Source organism: Tiliqua scincoides, chromosome 3, assembly GCF_035046505.1.
Source record: "Tiliqua scincoides isolate rTilSci1 chromosome 3, rTilSci1.hap2, whole genome shotgun sequence".
Taxonomy (NCBI): Eukaryota; Metazoa; Chordata; class Lepidosauria; order Squamata; family Scincidae; genus Tiliqua; species Tiliqua scincoides.
In genome coordinates, this window is record NC_089823.1 from 184788630 (window position 1) to 184808788 (window position 20159).

General features: G+C 45.3%; 1 protein-coding gene across 3 annotated transcripts in view; it reads left to right on the forward strand.

The window, feature by feature from the left end:
• Positions 1-20159, forward strand: part of LOC136643644 (VPS10 domain-containing receptor SorCS1) — a 483280-nt gene that overhangs the window by 659 nt on the left and 462462 nt on the right. The gene's annotated exons all lie outside the window — the stretch shown is intronic.

Consider the following 20159-nt stretch of genomic DNA (forward strand, 5'->3'; position numbering starts at 1 on the left):
CAGATATCTTTTGTGAATCCTGCCTGATCTCCTGTGCATCCATTTTCTCCTTGACTGTCTTATTCCTGATCTGATGACACACATCTAAACAGCAGAATGCTATCTGGGTTTGCCCTTTCTCTCTTCCTCCCCCCCCCCCGCATATTTTTTTTATTTCCCTCTATCGCTGAGAAACTGCACAGTACTAACTGCTTTTGGAAAATTTATAGAACTGTCTTTCTTGTACAGGGATGCTGGAGTCGAAAGTGTCTCTCAGCCTCTCTTCTGTCACTGGCTAATCTTTCCTCCGCTTTAATTGAATAGATCATGTCATGAGCAATCAAGGTTCGGTTTTGATGAAACGCAAGCCAGTGCTGAGAACCTCCTTCAAGCCTGCCCCAAACTCCCTTCCCTTTTGGGAGAAGCATATTAAAGGAGCTCAGGTTTGCAGCTGAAGAACTAGTTCACTTTGTGCCACCAGCTCCCTAGGGGCGGTGAGGTGTCCTGTTGTACAGCATGGAACTAAAGTTGCAGGATGAAGGTTTCCAGTCACCTGTTGTTCCAGGGTTTATCCCTGTGGTGTTAAAATGAGTCACTTTCCCATCTGTGTATCCACTGTAATCCAACTCCTTTTCATTCAAAGTATCTTTTGAAAAAAGAAGGTAATTCCAGCCTTCCAAAGCTATCTTGTGCTGCAGTGCTAAAGATTTATCCTGATAAACCAAGCAACTTTCTTTCCCAACACTGTCTAGTATGAGCTGGATCTTGGCTTTTACAGAACTAGGACAATACAGGCTGGGGCTCTGTATAATTCAGATCCCTGGGAGCTAGTTTGTAATGAAAACTTCAAAGGAATCAGGGAAATAGAAGAGGCACCAGAAACACAAAGAAGAAATAGTTGTTGCTTGTTTATAGTAGATAAGTTATTCAGAAGGATACCCATAAGCTTTCAGGCTATCTTCTCAAAAGGATCTTTGGCTCACTCACTTATAGTTACTGCTATCATTAGTCAGCTTTTAATTGTAGTTTAAAAAAATGAGTCAACAAATCACTGGAAATTCATTTCATGTGTATGTGATTTACAGTCACTGTGTCCATTTAGAATTCATGTGGATGTCCTCAGCATTTCTAAAGGATTCCAAGTTCATTGACTGGACTCTAATTTTATAGGTTTTTCAGGAAATTTTAATCAAATAATGCAAGCAAAAACTCTTCCTCTTGCAGGACCTTTCCCCCCTTTCTACCCACTTTGGCTATCAGATATCTGGTATGGTTCCACTAAAATCAATTCTCCACTTTGAACTCTAGACTTTTAAAACTGATTGAACAAGTTTGCAACAGCGTTAACATGATTCATTTCCTTAGCAATGGCTTACAACTGAAAAAAGTAGTCTTAAAAGCCTCCTTGAGAGTTCCTGAGCTTGTAGGACAGAGGAGCTCAGACGAAGGCTTTAAATTAAAACAATGTATATATAATTTGGGTCCTTACTGTGCCTTGAATTATAAAATGCTACATTCCAATTTACCTTTATGGCAGTCCTGATTTCAAAAGTGAGTGGAAAAAAGTTCAGTTAATTGACCATGTCCTTTTGAGCTTGCCTCTGATTCAAGGTACTTTCCTCATATAGCTGACATAGGGCTTTCCCAGCCCACTTGAATGTTATATATGTAGTCATGACACAGCCTTTGCATTACAACATGATGATGGTGGATGATTCAGATTTTGCAAAACTCCAGAGCAATCACCACCATGGCTATTTACCATCCCCTTGACATTTCTTTCAGGTTATTCCCTATAGAAAATGAAACTGGTGTTGAGTCATCCTGTTTGTTTGAAGTAAGACCTCTGTGTGAGATGTCCAAGGTCTCCCGTTCTGATCTAGGATCCTTGTTTCTAAAATGTACAAGTCAGTGGCATCCTCTTTGTGTTGTGTCAAGAGTTATAAACAAGACTCAGCTGTAGTCACCTATTGTTTGAATAGTTAAGAAAATGTGAGAGAATTAGGACGCAATCCTAACCCCTTATGTCAGTGCTTTCTAGCACTGACACAAGGGCAATGCAGCTCTGAGGTAAGGGAACAAACATTCCCTTACTTTGAGGAGGCCTCCGTGAGTACAACCCAACTGCAGGAAGCTGCACATGTCCCATTGGCACTGCTATGCCAGTGCTGGAAAGCACTGGCACTGCTATGCTGGAAAGCACTGGCATAAGGGGTTAGGATTGCGCCCTTAATTTCATGATTCAAACCTTCTGTTTGAAGCATGGCTCAACCAATGTTTCCAACAGTTTGTGTTCATGGTAAAGCCATAACTTTGTCCTCATGACAAAACAAAAAATGCATAGAAAAGGCTTCACTAACAGTGGTGTAGTCTCAGACCTGGTTGCCTTCCAGAGTACATACACTAAGGGTTTTGTTTTTCAAAATATCTCATTGTGGATCCATTGTGGATCTCAGTTTGGATTCAAACCCTAGCCTACTTGTTGCTACTTCATGTACTATGCTGTAGACTCAGGGCCCAATCTTATCCAATTTTCCAGTGACAGTGCAGCCATGCCAATTGGGCATGTACTGCATCCTGTGATGGGGAGGCAGTCACAGAGACCTCCTAAAGGTATGGGAACATTTGCTCTCTTACCTTGGGGTTGCATTGTGGCTGCACTGGTGCTGGAAATTTGGATAGAATTGGGCCTTTAGGCCACAATCCTATCCACACTTTCCTGGGAGTAAGCGCCATTGACTATAATGGGACTTACTTCTGAGTAGACACACCCAGAATTGGCCTCTTAGCTGCAAATCATATCCACACATACCTGGGAGTAACCCCATTGACTATAACGGGAATTACTTCTGAGTAGATATCCATAGGATTGGGCTCTCAGTCTCCCAGAGATGAGGCCACTATCTAGCCTATGTCAATATAAAACAGCACTTCCATTTGCAGAATTTCTGACTGTTCAGACATTTTAGGTGCTTCTCAATGCATTTGAGTAAAGAAAGTTTGTTGTATACACTGCTTAACCAGGCAGGGGTTGCCCTTGAAATATATAGACTGCAATAAGCAAAAAGCATGGTGCATTTTCCTCACATTGATGAATACACACACAAGAGATTAAAGAGTTTTTCTGCTCTGAGGATGTAGTGGAAAAGTGGAGGGTTCCAGCCCCCCTAAGGAGGTAGTGTGTGGTGTCAGCCATGGCCCCTTGTGTTAACAGGTATGGGAAGTATAGAATCAACACCAGAACTTTTGCTTGCAATGGGTGTGGTTTACAGCTGTATCCTAGTAGGGATAATGAGAACTTTGGAGATAAAGATGCAAGAATGATTGCCAGAGAGCATGATGGGTACACTGATCTCTCAGTGCAGGTGCTAGAGATTGCTGGAGCTGGTTGTGTGGCTGCTGAGCTACAAGACAGCAGAGAACCAAGGTATTGCTGCTGTGGCTGGAGAGCCTGCTGTCTGGAGCAGTGAATGGGAAGGATGACCTCTGCAGCTTGAACAGGCAAACCACCTGCTGATTGCCTTCTCAGAAGTGATAGAGTTCACCAGGGCTTTGCACATAGTTAAAGCTGGCTATTTGTGGGATAAAGGAAGCTAATTAGTCTAAAGCGGGCTTAATATTTCTAAGTTTGGAAAGGGTACTGGATGGGCCAGAGGGTAGACCTGAGCAGAAGACCTAGACTTTGGGGCTCCAAGTAGACCTAAGCCCCAGTCCTAGACTTTAGAAATTAGGGTTGCTATGTTGTATATATAAAAAAATTGAGACTACCCAGATAGGGTCTAGTGCAGTGATATTCAACCTTTTTCATCTCATGGCACACTGACAAGGCACTAAAATGGTCAAGGCACACCACCAGGTTTTTGACAGTTGACAAGGCACACCCTGCTGCCAGCGGGGGTTCACATCTCCCATTGGGCCTATTAATAAATGACCTTCCCCCAAATTCCTGTGGCACACCTGTGGACCACTCGCATCACACCAGTGTGCCACAGCACAGTGGTTGAAAATGGCTGGTCTAGTGATAGGACTGTCAACCCTTGAAAGTGGGGAAACAATCTGCTAAAAGGATGGGAGCCCAAGTGTGACCCTCCAATGGCCTGAGATTAAATTTTGCAACCCATCTGTCTGAGCAAACAGCAAAATCTGGAGTAACAGCATCAGCAGTGGGGTCTGGTTGTGTTCCTGCTGCCAACCCTGTGGGCCCACCACATGCCATCATGGGGCAGATAGTTGGATCCCTCCTCAAGTCTTGTTGGCAGTGGCTCGGGGCTGGACTGTGTCTGAAATGAACATTCAGGTTACAGTCCTAACCACACTTTCCTGGGGGTCAGTCCCACTGACTATAATGGGGCTTGCTTCTGAGTAGACATGCCTAGGCTAGGGATCTGTGTCTCTCAACATGGAGGCTGCTGGCTCCAGCACACTCATCTCCTAGCTCCTCTAGCTCTACACTAGGAGTCAGGCAAACTGCCAGGCAGTGAGGAAGTATGAGCCCAGATGAGGCTTCACCAGCAGACAGGCAGGTCTGCAGCAGCAGTCGGTTAGACAGCAAAGAAAGGGAGCCTCCTTTGGTGTGTCTAGCAGAGGTGGTACAATTTGGAGAAAGTCAAATTGAGCCTGAGGAGTCAGAGTCCAGATGCTGGCAACAGGGTATGCGCAATATCGCTTCTCTTTCTTTCTCCATTCAGTTCTAGCTCCCATTCTTCAGGGGCTTTTTCAAATGGGGCTTTTTGAAAAGGGGCTTTTTCAAGTGATCATTTTGTTGTGAATTAAAAGTGCATTTGCCTCTTTGGTGCTGCAGAGTAACCAGACATCTTTATCAAATGTGGTTGTGGTTGCAAGGACATGGCATTTTCTAAACACTCAAACCAGAATAACTTCAGGTCAGGGCTGTGGCTAGGATTAAGTTGCCAAAGAGGGCCTAATGATGCACTGTGCCTGAGGGCCGAAAGAACCTGGAACAGGTCCTGAGAACCAGGACCATATCTGGAAAACTAGTAACCTTATTGGAAATTAATCTATTGGCATAGGGTCCATTGCATCCTTGATAGTATTATTGGTATTCTGCTGCTGCTGTTTTATTTTATATTATGTTACCATGTCATTGCTAATTGCTTTTTAGCATTTTACTGCTTTTGTTTGCTTATTAACAATCCAATCCTGAGCTGCAGGATCCTGCGTTCGATTCTGCGGCGGATCTTGAGCTGCTGTAGAATCAAAAAGTACCATGTTTGACAGTCAAACCACACTGCCTGACACAGGGCTCAGGATCCAGTCCCTCCTTCCTTTCCCTTCCTCCTCTACCCTGGAATGCCTCCCCCCACCCCCCACTTACCTCTCCACTGCCCCGTGGTCTGGGTGACCACCAGGTGGCAGAACATGGGCCCCAAGCCAGAGCTGTCCCAGCGTGGGCTCACGCTGGGCTAGCTCTGGTGCTGAGCACATGGTAAGGAGTCACAAACGTGCCTTATGGCACATTTGCGACAGTGTGCATTGGCGGTAAGCCAGCTTGGACTCTCAGGATTGGACTCTATGGGCGCAATCCTAACCCCTTATGTCAGTGCTTTGCAGCACTTGCATAGCAGTGCCAATGGGACATGTGCTGCATCCTGCAGTTGGATGTCACTCACAGAGGCCTCCTCAAAGTAAGGGAATGTTTGTTCCCTTACCTCAGAGCTGCATTGCCCTTATGTCAGTGTTGGAAAGGACATAAGAGGTTGTTAAGAGGTTGTTATTGCGCCCTAAGTCTCCCTGACTTTTGGGAGAAAGGAAGGACAGAAATCCTTTAAATAAATAAATTATTCTTTTGTAAGGGGTTGGTGCTTCACACAATTGCACAATAAAAGAAAAAAAAAACTATTGTAGCATAGAGCTTAAGAGACTGTCTTGGAACTTGGGGAACATTCATGGTTTAAATCCCTGCGTAGCCACTGAATTCACTGAGTGGCTGTAAGCAGCCAACAACACCTTCATGTAGGTGGGAAGAAGGAATAATAAAGGCTTGTTGCAAAAATTACTGTGTTAATATTCTGAGTATTTTTCTTTTCTTTTTTTTAAAGAGTCCTATGTAAATGCTAGACATGCTTCACGAGGAAAAAGAATAAACGTTCCTCATCTCTGCATCTCCATGGCCAGAACAATTGCACTTTTTGATTTCTTATCATGCGTCTCTTAAAGCAGTAGTTCTCAAACTGGTCTCTGGAGTCCTTTACACTCCTAAACGGAGTCTTGAAAAGCTGTGCTGGTGCACGAATGGAGTCTCAGGGAGTCCCAGAGCCAAATACTGGTGAGCCAGAACCAGAGGGAAATGAAGAAGGAGAGCCATGAATGGGGGGGGGGGGAGAGGAACAAGCAGACAGGGCAGGAGGCAGATTGTGTGTTCATAGAGCTCCTGCAAGTTTCTCGGGGTGCCTCAGGGCTTATGGAAGCTCACTTTGAGAAATTCTGCCTCAAAGGTCACCAGAAACTTGAATCCAAATCTGCTCTTGTGTGAGTAGAAATCCACTTCCTTTTCTGCAAGCTGGCTCACCCCCTCCTCCCACCGAAGCCCCCTACACCACACCCTTTGCTGTACTAGAGGGTTCACCAATCAGCAAGAGTAATTCTTTGGTAGTGTAGAAGGCTGCAGTGTTTCCCTGTACCCCACTGCAAAACCAGTGTTACACAAGCAGTGTGAATCTATGACATAGGATTCAAGCTGATGGCTAAACCATCAAGCTGATGGGAAGCTAGAATCTGTGCCCTCTAATCAGCAGCATAGCTGAAAGGAGTGCTGTTCCAGGACACACCTCCTGGGCCACCTCCTGACCTGTTCCCTTACTTGTCCTGCTCTGAACGTGACTGGAACTGTGCTCCGGTCACATCCAGATGGTGTTCTGAGGCCTGGGGTGGCCTTCTAGGGCTTCCAGAACGCCTTAGAATGTCATTTCTAGTTTTTCAGGCAAAACCAGAAGTGATGTTCTAACATGTTTCGGAGGCCTCAGAACACCCTCCAAGTGTCACTTGGAGCAAGGATGGCCATAGCAGGCGAGCAGGAGAGACAGGGCCCCGGTAGTTATGGCAGGAGCAGTATTAAGTGCCGTTGAGAGTCACAGCATCCTCCCCATCCAGCTATATGCAACTGCCTGTAAGCATTGTAAAATATATGGAAATCCAATGTATGCCACCTTTCTAAGCACGAAGGTGGGAACAGTTGCACCCAATGAATTTCTGCATATGAGTCGCTGATCAAAGGCACATAGAAAAAAGGGTGGAAACTTACTTTTTTTCTGTTTTACTGTTTAATTTATGGCAAGACTGTTTTGTGGGATTATGACATTTGAAAAATGTCAAAATTTTGATTATGACATTTGAAAAAGGTTGAAGGCAGATGGACAGTACATTCTTTTCACCTGCCATGTGGTACCTTCAGAAATTGTTACTCTAAATATTTAACATATAAAGATGCTTTGGAATAATTAAGCACGTATCACAATTGTTAGGATACTTTCACATCACCTAGAAACCCAAAATCTGTACTATGTAGTCCATAGCATCCTGATTATTAACAAGACTTAAGAGGTGGCTTCTTCAAACTGAGGGACATGAACTGAATGCCTAAATTATCTGCATATTAGGTGGTAAGTTGCCATTTGGAATACACAGAGCCCAAGACAACTGGATTACTGGAAACGTTTCAAAATGGACCATTTGTTTATTTCTGCCTCCAAATGTTTAAAATGCCTCCACGCTATTATCAGAAGCTGAAATCTTGTAAACATTCAAGAATACAATAGCGAAGCATCAGCCAAGGCACATGTGGAATGGAATGTAAGGCTGTGGGAGTTCCGTTGCCTCTTCACATACTTGAGTTAGCTTTCAGTTGGTAGAGAAAGGAATTTCCAATAGTAACCAGGACACAGAAAATGCCTATAGGACCTGAATTTTATTTACTAGGTTTATGAATCAGATTTGTTCTGATTTTTAAGAAGGGATATATTCATATTCATTGGACAAATGGAACACATTAGACAAACTGTTCTAAGGTTCTAGATCACTTAATGGTTTCACATCTAGAATCTATTGTAGGATTATAGTTTAGATTTGCTTCTGCTGGCCCCTATTTGATTGAACTCTGGCTTCTATATCAGCGTGAATGACTGTGGAATACTATAGGTCAGGGGTGCCGAAACCCCGGCCTGGGGACCACATGCGGCCCTCGGGGACTCCCAATGTGGCACGTGAGGAGCCCCCAGACTCCAATGAGGCTCTGGCCCTCCAGAGACTTGCTGGAGCCCATGTTTGCCCGACATGAGTGCTCTCAGCATGAGGGTGACTGTTCAACCTCTCATGAGCTGTGGGATCCCTCCACTACTTGCTATTTCACATTTGTGATGCAGCAGTGGCAGCGAAGGAAAGACCGGCCTTGCTTTGCACAAGGCTTTTTATAGGCCTTGAGCTATTGCAAGACTTTCATTCATTCATAGAAGTTCCATCTCTAATATATTAATTTATGTAAATTTATTCAAATTTGAAGTGTAAATTAATTATTTTTTCCCTGGCCCCCGACACAGTGTCAGAGAGATGATGTGGCCCTCCTGCCAAAAAGTTTGGACACCCCTGCTATAGACTATCAAAAAGGATGAGCTGTCCCTATGAGGTTTAACACTCAGATTTAGTTCACTTGGTTGACATATCTCTATTCCTCTGGTTATGCAAATACATCAGATAGTTTGCAGAATTGCCCCACTCCAGTAGTGCAGTAATGATAGAGTCATGGATTTTCTTCGGAAGAGACACTAGCAAATTTCTCTGAAATAAGATTTGGAGATGGACCATGGGTTTTGTAAAAGCCCACCCCAAATAAGTGACATTTTGGAGTTTGTAGTTCTTCAGGTTCTTCTCTGAGATTGAATGGGCATCTCTCCCCTTTCCTGTCTGCTCTCCCAGCTAGGCCCTACACATTCTTTCCCACTGGCTTTTACTTCACATGAACAATGAGAATAGTAACCTGTGGCTCTAGGATCTTATCAAGTCTACTGCAATTGAAGATTCTAAGTCCTTAGATCCACTGTATTTTTACCTTGCTGATAATGAAGAAAAACAAAGGGTGGATGGGACAGAAAAAACTTTCTCCACCTGATGCCACTGCTACGTTCCTTCTGTGGCACCCAAGGGTGATGAAGGGAAGGAACAAAAAACACTTCCATCTTGTCCACTTCCTGTATGGTGCCATTTCAGATCCTGCCACTGGACTAGTAAGTAAGGGGCAGGAAGTAGTTGGTAATTTATTAGCCTTGGGGTTAAATCCTAACCAACTTTACAGTGCTGATCCAGCTGTGGTGTAGCCTTTAGGTAAGGGAATAAACATTCCCTTATCTGGAGGAGGCCTCTATGGCTGTCCCCCCTCCCAGGATACAGTGATATCCCATTGGTCTGGCTTCATCAGCACTGGAAAGTTGGATAGGATTGGGTCCTTGGAGTAGCTCAGCAAGTGATCTAAATTCTTTCTGGTTGGGAGGGGGGAAGAACTCAAACAATTTCTGAGATACACTGAGTTGAGTGGTCACCCATCTATTTTCTTTAGAACAGAGGTTCTCAAACTGTGAGGGAGCTTTACTCCCTCATTAAGTTCTTGAGGGAGAGGGGCTAGGGCAGCGACACAATCCCCAGGATCAAGTAACTAAGGGGGATGGGGGGGGGGTGCTTTGCACTCACGTTATGTAGGCTGGACTGCAGCAGGCTGCAGAAGGTGCAGGGAGCCCTGCGCAATCCTGCACAGTGCTCCCCGAAGCTTGGAACATTCACTAAAAGCGGGCACAAAGCACCTCCTGCAAAATGGAAGTGCTTTGCGCCCGCTTTTAGTGAAAGTTCCAAGCCTTGGGGAACGCTGTGCAGGGCTCCCCGCATCTCCTGCAGCCTGCTGTAGCCCTGCCTTCTTGAAGTAAGTGCAAAGCACCCTCCTCGCCCCCCTTAGCGATGTGTGGCTGCCTCCCTCCCCTTCTCCCGCGCCTTAAAGGGATGGGGGAAGTGTTACACGAACTGGTGGGTCTTGACCCACCAGTTTGAGAACCACTGCTTTAGCATGAAAGGGATCTGTCTATTGTTGTAGGTCAGTATCTTTTACTTAGTTTGAATCCTTTTATTCAGCTTTTTATATTACTTTATGCATCATGTAAATCCTTAATCAGGTGGAGGGGGAACCTATTAGATTCTAGATCCTAAACCAATGGGGGGGAACCTATTAGATTCTAGATCCTAAACAATAATCTTGTAGAATTCACACACTTAACCTGAAGGAAGCACAATGATTGGCCAACCCCTTGGGCTCACCGTGCCAGCAGAACTCATGTCCCAGCAGTGCAGTATGCTTCATGACAGACGCAAAATGCACCCTACGAGACATACAACTGGACTACTGAGCAAAGCGGGGAGGGGCAACACACCAGCAGCCTACCTGAAAAACCCTGCTGCCAGTAAGTTGACATGGGGGTAGGTGGTGGAGGAAACGGGAGGGGGGAATGGATCAGGTAGGGGAGTGTGTCAAGGCCAGGAAGGGGGTAAAGTGATCGCAGCTCCTCCAATATCCTATCCCCCTTCTTTGCTTTGATTCATATTCTTAGGTCCACTCGGACATGAGCCAGCAAAATTGCTGGCACAGGTCTGAGTAGACCCATTGCAGCAGCAGAAGCTTATCCCCAGGCAAGGGAACAAATGTTCCCTTGCCTGGAGGAATCTTCCAAGACCCCCTTCTCCACCTTGCAGGATGCAACATGCTGTCCAGTGGCCTGGCGGCATCAGCACAGGGGTTGGGGAAGGGGCTGTTAGAATTGGGCTGTGAGTTATTGAACAGATTAGATTTCAACTCCTTACTTGTTACAAAAGTATGTGAGACTAGTACCAGTTTCACTCAGTGATATTTATACAGTACTTTCAGGGAATGTACGAATAGCGACAATACTACTCTGCTTTCATAGAGTTTATTTGTGGCTTTGTTTAGCCATGAGCTTGATTGATCAGTAATTTTAATGGTGCTTTCAGTCTTGGGAATATTAAGCCAAGTCATGTCTCACTGTTGCCTTCATCCTCATTTTGTGTTTTTGCCATATCATTCAGGAAAAAAAATACCTTGCATGTGGGTAGTGAAACAAAAATGTGATAATTCATTATTGATAGCTGAAGATATCTTCTCAGTAGAATTTCAGTGGAATATTTGTGGAACTCTGGAAATGCTAAATGACAGGTTTTGTTTTCCCTTTCTCTTGCTAGGGATATAAGGCTGCAACCTTTACTATGCTCAGATGGGCGTAATGCCTAGAGCTGCCCTGAAGAAGCCATAGTAGCAATGGAAACATTATCATGAACAGCTCATCTTGGGCTTCCAAGATTAGATGGGTAGTTCCAATATTATTTCCAATATTAGTTGCAACTAAGAGAAGAATGAGAATGAGAGTTTGAGGGGGTGGAAAGCACATACCAATACTGTGTTAAGCTACGGGTTAACTTGTGGGCAAAAATAAGGGCCATAGAGAAACCCATAGACATATGGTAGCCTCTTCCATTTATAGGAGAGACCATATTATCTCTCTGAAATATCATAATATAGTTGCCATAAAGGACATCATAATCATTGTCCCTATTGATGGGAAGGAACTAACAGGTACCTACCTTTTTATAGGTCAGCAAGGAGAACAGAAACTAACAACCCCATCCTCTGTGATGCCCCACATGGCAACGCAGTGGCACCAACATGGTGCCTGCTGTATCTCAAGGGGACGTTTTGGCTTCTTTAGGGTAAGGGAACATACCCTGTCAGCCTGGTGGGTTTACTGGCACCTGTGGCAGCAATATTGTTGGCACGATTCTGTGTGGCTCCTTGGAGGCAGATTGAAGCTGGGAAGAGAGTTAGGTTTTGGTGTGCACTGCTGCCACTGAAACTATCCCCTTTGCAGGCGTGATCCACCCTCCTCCCTGCCTCTGTTGCCACCCCATTCCACCCACCCTGTTCCATCCACTCCCTTCCTCCTTTCCATCCCTACTACCATCTTATGTGGGGCAGCGGGCATCTGGTGTCCACTGCCATGCAGAGCTGGCTATTTGCCACCTCTGATAGTGACCAGCCTGTGTGCTCTGGCATGTAGCACTTTGTGTCAGTTGGAAAGTGCATAGCATCACCAAAACACTTGTTCCGGCAGTGCTACACATTGTTGGATTGGGCCATAAGGTTACATTCCTATGCACAATTACTTGGAAGTAAGTAGCATTGAACTCTCTGGGACTTCCGTTGGATGAAATAGGATTGCACTACATATGACATTTCCTCTGGAAGAATTCCTCTGGAAGAATGCTCTGCAGACAGTCGTGCAGGGCTCCCTGCACCCCCAGGAGGCTGCAGGAGGCTCTGGTAAGTACAGCCAAGCCCTTGCAGCCCCCTGAATGGTGTGATCCTGGGGACTGCGAAGCAGCCTTCCTCCTGCACCCGCTGCCCCTCAGTGGCATAGCTAGTGAGGGTCGGGAGCGGTGTGCCCTGGGTACCCCCCTTGGGGGGGTGACACCACAAATGCTCTAACATCACGAAGGTAGGTGTAACCCCATCATGCCATATACTGTTGGATGCGGAATTTCCAGCAGAATGCAATGCAGAAACCCAGAGTGAAATATCTCCTTTCCAGCAAACATTATGGCGAAAAAACCGGAAACCCAAAACTGCATGGAGCCCTATAGAAAGTGACACCAAGCCATATTGCGCATTTACTCGCGAGTTGGCGGACTTGCCTTAGTCCTTCGGGAAGGGTAGGCTGAGCAGAATCCAACGACACCAGAATAGTTCCTGCGCAATGAAAGCAGCCCCCAAAAAACACCCAAGAAGGAAGTCCCTCCCTCCAAGCAGATGGATGTATTGAGCCCTATGGAAAGCGAAAAGAAGCCACATGGTTGCGTTTACTCATGAGTAGGCAAATGTGCCTTGGTTCCTGGTCAATTTGGGCACAGGGGAGTGCAAGGCTAGCTGCATGGTCCTGATCTGATGAAAGTGGAGCTGAACAAAAGCTCCAGAAGGCAGTCCCGTCCCGTCCCCCCACAAGAATAAAACAGAGGCTTCAGCTGTAAGGTGAATTTTTACTTGTTTTTAGACTTGCAAAGCTGGGTGAGTCCTGATAGTGATATGCTTACTCTCCCCCCTCCAAGTCTGGATCCCCCACAATCTCCCTTATGCCCCCCCTCCAAGCCTGGATCCCCCACAATCTCCCTTACTCCCCCACTCCAAACCTGGATCCCCCACAATCTCCCTTTCTCCCCCCCTTCCAAGCCTGGATTCCCCCCAATCTTTTCCCCCTCCAATCCTGGATCCCCCACAATCTCCTTTTCTCTCCCCCTCCAAGTCTGGATACCCCACAATTTTCCTAGTGACCAAAATTCTGGAAATCATTGCTTTTAGGAATAATACCATCATGTCATATACCATTTTATGCAGAATTTCATCCATTGCTTGTGGGGAAATATTCACTGCATTTATTTTCTGGCCATTATTATTCATTTCATGTCATGACTGCTAATATCTCTCTCACCTACCTCACAGGGTTGTTGTGAGGACAAAATAAGGGGGGGAACCAAGCACACCACCCTGAGCTGCTTAGAGGAAGGGTGGTATAAAAATATTAATTAATTAGTCAGATGGGGTGACAAAATTTTATGGACCTCATAAAATGTGTCAAATGATCTACCTACGTCTCTGGTGCCTCCCCCCAGCCCCTGCAGTGACTTAGAGTGGTTCAAACTCTCCTAGAGAGTTTGAGCTACTATGTATATGTTTGTAACAATGCTAGTAAATTGTAAGTATGGATAGGATTGCAGTCTTTGGGATGTTTGGGGAATTTTTTTTTAACAGATCAGCAACTGTTTGGGAGTGATAGAAGGGTTATTTTTTATTTTAAATAAATTTTTAAACTTATTGTAAACTTATAATTTGCATACTTAATTTGATTTTATTTTTGTTGACTGGGGGAGGGGTTGTTAAACATTTTCCTGCTTGATGATGTCACTTCTGCCCATGGCATTACTTCCAGCTTAATGGCATCACTTCTGTTGGGTCATTCTAAAAAGTGAGTCTGGTGCTTAAAAGCTTGAGAACCATGCAATACGTATTTAGTTAGAAGTCATTTGTATTGGGTTCAGTGGGGCTTCTTCCCAGGAAAGAGGTTGCAATCATATGCGTGACATCCCAAATCTTAATCATTTATTGAAGATGAGTTTGCAGGACTGCCCTGTTCTGTCTCACAAAAAGCACCATCACCCTCAGAGAGTCGATATGGGACACCAAAACAAATGCAACAGTTTCTAACCAAGTAGCTTTTCTCACATGAGCTTCATAGTGTGTAAAGCAAGAGCAACTCAGAAAAAATGTTGCCTCGTAAAAGAAGCCTGTTGTTTGATTGAATAATCAGGTGAAGAGACTGGATTCAGAAGAGAATCTCTTATTATGAGGCAGTTTGGTGATAAGATAGTGTAATGAGATTCTTTGTTGTTATTAAAAAAGGCAAGGTGAAGAGCAGAAAGGCCACATAAGACAACTTTATTGCTATGCTCAGTGTGAAAATGCTGCAAATTTGCTACCTGGATAATACCTGCAAACCTATAAAATGTTTACGTTTTCAAGTATAGCTGAATTCTGGATTCCTATGGACCTGACTCTCTAAATTGGTCTCCTGTGTTGTCTTGTGTTTGTTGTATTTAGGAGAACATCTCCTGTAAAGGTCCAAGATTTTCTGTTTGACGATGAAATGTGTTCTATTTGATGAAGTACTAAGTAGGATGTAAACATACTGAGAAGTGACTCCATGGAACAGTCTTGCCCTTGAGGTGATACAAAAATTTTAGTGACAGGACCATTGCATCCTAGACCATTTGGTGTCCTGGTCAAATGTGTTCTGGTACTAGAATTTGTGTCCATTCTTTTTGTGCCCCAGACATTTGTATTCCCAATATATGTATATTTGATGTACTTTTCTATTTTTAAACTGCAAAGGTAGGGCTTGGTTTAGGGCTGAGATAAGAGGCTTAGGATATATCACATGGGGCTTGTTGCCCAGTTATGCAGTAGTTTGTTCCTCAATTATAGTCGAATGCAAATGACTGGGATGCACTCGTACACACACAAACCAGACATGAATGTCCAGGGACGCTAATGACTAGGATGCATTTGACCAGGACATAGTTGTCCAGGATGCAAACACCCTAGCAGAGTGGTTCCCAAACTGGTGGGTTGTGACCCACCAGGGGAACCAGAGAAGCACCATTGTCCTGTAAGGGCAATGGTCCAGAAATCAGCAGCAAAGTGATTGCCACGATCACACTGCTGAGCAGAGAAGGGTTTTTTCACTTACCCGGGATTGCTATGGCTCTAGAGGGTCTGAGAAGCATGAGACCCCTCTGCAGCTCTCCCCGTGGCTTGGATATGTTGAGAAAAGGGGAAAAAAAACCACTTCCTCTCTTTGTCCTGAAACAGGAAGTGTTCTTTTTTCAACATTTTCAAGAACTTGGGGAAGGCCGCAGAGGGAGTTGCAGGCTCCCCAGATCCTCCAGAGAGCCATAGCAAACCCCTGGAATGGAAATGCGCAAGATCCCTCAAGGACAGCAGTTTTCAAACTCTCAGGGAGAGTTTGAGCCACTTTAAATTTTTGCAGGGGTGGGTGGGGGGGGAGGCAGCAACAATCCTCAGGATCGTGCCACTCAGGGGGTTGCAGGGGCTTGGCCGTACTTACCGGAGCCTCCTGGGGGTGCAGGGAGCCCTGCACAACTGTCTGCAGGGCTCCCCGAAGCTTTAGAAGTGAAAGTGGAGCAATTGCGCTCCACTTCCTGTTTTGCGGAGGCAGGGTGTGATCACTCCACTTTAGCTTCTAAAGCTTCGGGGAGCCCTGCAGACGATTGTGCAGGGCTCCCCACACCCCTGGGAGGCTGCAGGAGGCTCTGGTAAGTACAGCCAAGCCCTTGCAGCCCCCTGAGCAGCAGATCTGGAGATCGCATTGCTGCCTTCTCCCTACCTCCTCACTGTCCCCATCCTTTAAGGGGAAAGAGGCCAGGGCCCTCAGGCGGGGCATCACAACACCCCAGTTTGAAAAGTCCTGCTCAAGGAAACAGGGTGTGGTGTCAACAGTGGCCCCTTGCTTTGGTAGGCAAGCATGGGGTTAACACCAGGGCCTCAGATTACAGTGCGTGTGCATTGCAGCTGCGGCCACTTGGAGGCAAAAAGGCCCTCAGGGTTAAAAGCAGCACCTGCAGGAAGGAAAAGGGTGTGGGTTGTCGAAGGAGGAAAGTTTGGGCAAGGAAAGAGAGAAAAGCATGAAACTGTCAGGTTAATGGACTGAGGAACTAATCGACTGGCTCATGGTCTGGTGGACCTGTTGACTGACCAATGGAATAACGGAGAGATGGGCGAATGAACTTTGATGATTGCTGGAATGGAGATTGGTGTGTGGCTGCCACATCCAAGACTGGTTGAGGACCAAGGTATTGCTGTGGAGGCTGGAGAAGTTGCTGGCAGGAGAGGGGAGGAAGGAGCTCTGTAGGATGAAAAGGCAAGCTACCCTGGTGCTGGGGTCCTGCAGTGCAAAACTTGGGACATTGTTGGGGAACAAAGGAGAGCTAATTAGCTGAAAGTGCGCATAGGTTCTCTAGGTGAAGCTTGGACTGAGAATTTGCCAAAACACCTCTGGTAAGTGAACTTGATTTTGTTGCTGCCCTCCCCTCCCCCTCCCCCACCATCATGCAAAGACTTACAGAGCTCTGAAAGACAGAGTAGCACTTTGGGTACAACTGCCCTAGTACTGAAAGTTTGTGCTTTGCATGTAATAGCTCTTTCACACATGAAAGGCACTTCTTAAATCATGAAGTGATAAAAATGCATGTATGACAGGGCTGGCCTATCCATGTGGCTTCTTTTCAGATCCAAGAAGTGTGAGGTGGAGGAGCTGCAAAGGTGATTGATTGTTGTTTGGGTAAGGGTGATTGTATTTGGTTTGGTAAAATGTTGCCAAGTGGTGAGGCATCAGCATTTGATGTGACACCCCAAGCACCAGAAGCTTTTGAGCCAGCCCTAATGTGCATATCAGCACCAAGAATGCAAATCCACCAGGAGGACAAGTATTTTGATTCAGCTCTCTTATATATCCAAGTCAACCTCAGCAAGCACTTGAGATGAACCTGAGTTTATAAAACAAAAAGATTGCTTTGTGGTGAACGGAACAAGACAGTATTGGGGTGTAGGGAAAACAGTGGTCTGATACGAGGTGTATTCTGTGCTGAAATTCACCAGCCTGTGCTATAGTTGTGTGTCTTTATCTTTATAAAACTCTCAGAGGAACTAATGGGTTCTTGCCCTTTTGGGAGAAAGGCTGAAATTCATTGGCACCAACAAACAAAGAAACAACAGTGCCATCAAACACAAAATAATCCCACCTCCATATAGTCCTTTTACCTTTCCCGTATTAGGGTCGTCACACTTGGCTGTTCTGTATACTTCACAAAATCCCTCCAATGCCATACTGTTATGAAACAAAATCCCATAGTAAGAGAGTATTCAGTAGAGATAAGCCAACACAAACTGCAGCCAGTCCTTGAAACAGAAAATGGTTTCTTCAACAAACCAATGGTTTCTTCTCAAACAAATAGAGAAGCTTTTCCTGTTTCTGAACCACACCAAATGGCTGCCATAACTCTTCTGCCTTTGTCATGATCCATCTCTAGCAATATTTTCCACTGTGTTGCCCAGCTAGCTTTTTAAAATATACAGTTCCTGTAATAAGATATACTGAGAATAATATATATATATATATATATATATATATATATATATATATATATATATATATATATATATATATATATATAATTTTCAAGAATAACTCCGTAGTGACAGAAAGCAATGAAAGAAAAATGATTCATGCGCTTTCGGAGAAATGGCTTGTTGCTGAACAAAGAAGAAAAACCGATGGTGCTTTAGCTGGGGGACACAGAACTGAGACCTGAACTTGCCAGATAACCTTGAATTAGTTGCCAGTGAAGTTCTCCTGAATCGGACTCAGATCAGAACTTCAGGTGCTCATAAAAGCCCACACTGAACCAAATGTGCACCTTTTAAAGCTCCCCAAATTCTTCTTTGGCTCAGATCAGACTCTGAGCCAGAGAAGGATCTCTGACTTTCTTTCAAACCAGCCCTTGCCATTCACAAAAGCCTTCTCCCATCAACCCCCTAAGCATCCTGGCCTTCCTCATAACTTAGTTGTCCAGCAATGGCCAAAGCAACAGTGGTGGCTTGTAGAGAGCTGAGAAGAGGGAGATTTGTCCCTTTCTTCCCATGGTGGGTAACAGTACCTTGTGATGCAGTGCCCAGATGGGATATACATGTGGGATATGTAGTTCTGCAGTTACTGCCAAAGTAACTCTTGGGAGAGTGACATCTCACATGGTCTCCCATGCTTTGTGTCCAGCTTGCTGCTACTGAGTGGGCCACAGCAAAGGGGAAGGAGGGCAAAAAAAAGCACCAACCTACATTCATTCTTTTGTCTGTGCACTGCTGCTGCTCATATCACTGTTTCCTGTCACTACATTCTTTAATTTTGCCAATGTAGTGCTGTCTACCTGCTGCTGCTGCTGCAAAGGGTCACTGTTGCTAGTCCATGTGGATCATTAGGATCTTTATCTATAATATAAATATTGATTTCCTGTCAAGTGAGACATTAGCCTGAACTTCAAGTTTCCAAAGTAGAACCTAGAGGCAACTGGTTAATTAATATTAATATTTATAAAGGTATGTGCAGCTAGATCACCTACGCCAGTTTGGTAGCTACGCCAGCTACGGATTGATCCATTAGAAGCCTTCCACGCACTCAATATTTAGTTTATTTTCTAAAGTTACACACACACACACACACACACACACACACACACACACACACACACACACACACGAGAGTGCCTGAAATCACTGGAAAATATGAAGAATGAAAACCAGCTGACTGGGAGCAAAAACCACTTGTTTCTTGCTGTTTAATCAGGAGGAGGTGAATTAAAATGGCTGCAATTCAAAGTTCCAGAAGCCTCACAGGCAATGAATCTCTCTCGATATTAAGAAACATTGCAGTGCCTGAAGGTGAAGCCACTTGCTGAGTTTTGGCTCTGAACAGGCGTAGCATATAAAGGGAGCTGCTGTTTGCCATTGTGCTCTTTCATGCCGAAGCAGCAGGAGGGCACGCTGATGGGTTGGCTGGACTGCCATAAAGCCTCTGGGTGACTGTAATGCAGGAAGAACTTGCTGGTGTTTGGAGAGTGGAGCCCAAAGCCGTTCATCAAGAAGATTCGCCAGCCGCCACCAGGACCGTGCCATTGAGCGCTTAGCAACTAGCATGCAACACATTCCTTCTTTACTAATCCTTGTAACTTGAAGTTCAGTGCTGATGATTTCAAGTTGTGCATCTTGTAAATGAAGAGTGAATGGCACAAAAGGACATTACTAGAAAAGCCAGTTATGTAGATTAGTTTTAGGTATAGGAGGACTAGCATGCAGGAAGTGTGGGGGCTCACTGATGCAGCAGCAATAACTGAATTAAGTCCAACTGCTTGATTCTTCAAGGCAAACAATAAATTCTTTAGGTGTGAAACTATAAGGACAGGTTGCTGCTCTGGTCAACAGCCCAATCCTGACCTGTGATGGAACAGGCAGGCAGGCCACACTGGCCTGCTTTTTTCCCAGTTTAGGTTAGAGGTCACCTTGGGGTAGCAGGAAAAATAACTCCATGTTGAGCCCCAGCCTGTCCTATGGGGCTACTCAGATCTGCACCAGCTAAAATCCAAACAGCCTATGAAAGGCTGCAAGGTCTGGGAGGAGGGTTAGGATTTGGTGCGTGCTGCCACCGCCGATTCCACCTGCCTCCTGGGCCCAATCTGCCTCCTATTCCACCGTCCCTTGCTGAAAAATGTTCCCTCCCCATCCCTGGACACCCTACTGCCACCTTTCCCCACCTCCTCAGCCACCCAGCCCAAACCTACCATGTCAAGCAGGTGCAGGGTCCAGATCTGGCCTTTCTGGGCTAGTGTGGGCCCCCACACCGGCCCAGCAGACTCTTGGGTCAGTCCAAATGTGCCTTATGATGTATTTACAACACTCAGAACCTACACAGGGGGCATGCGCTGGCTCAGAGTGCCATTTG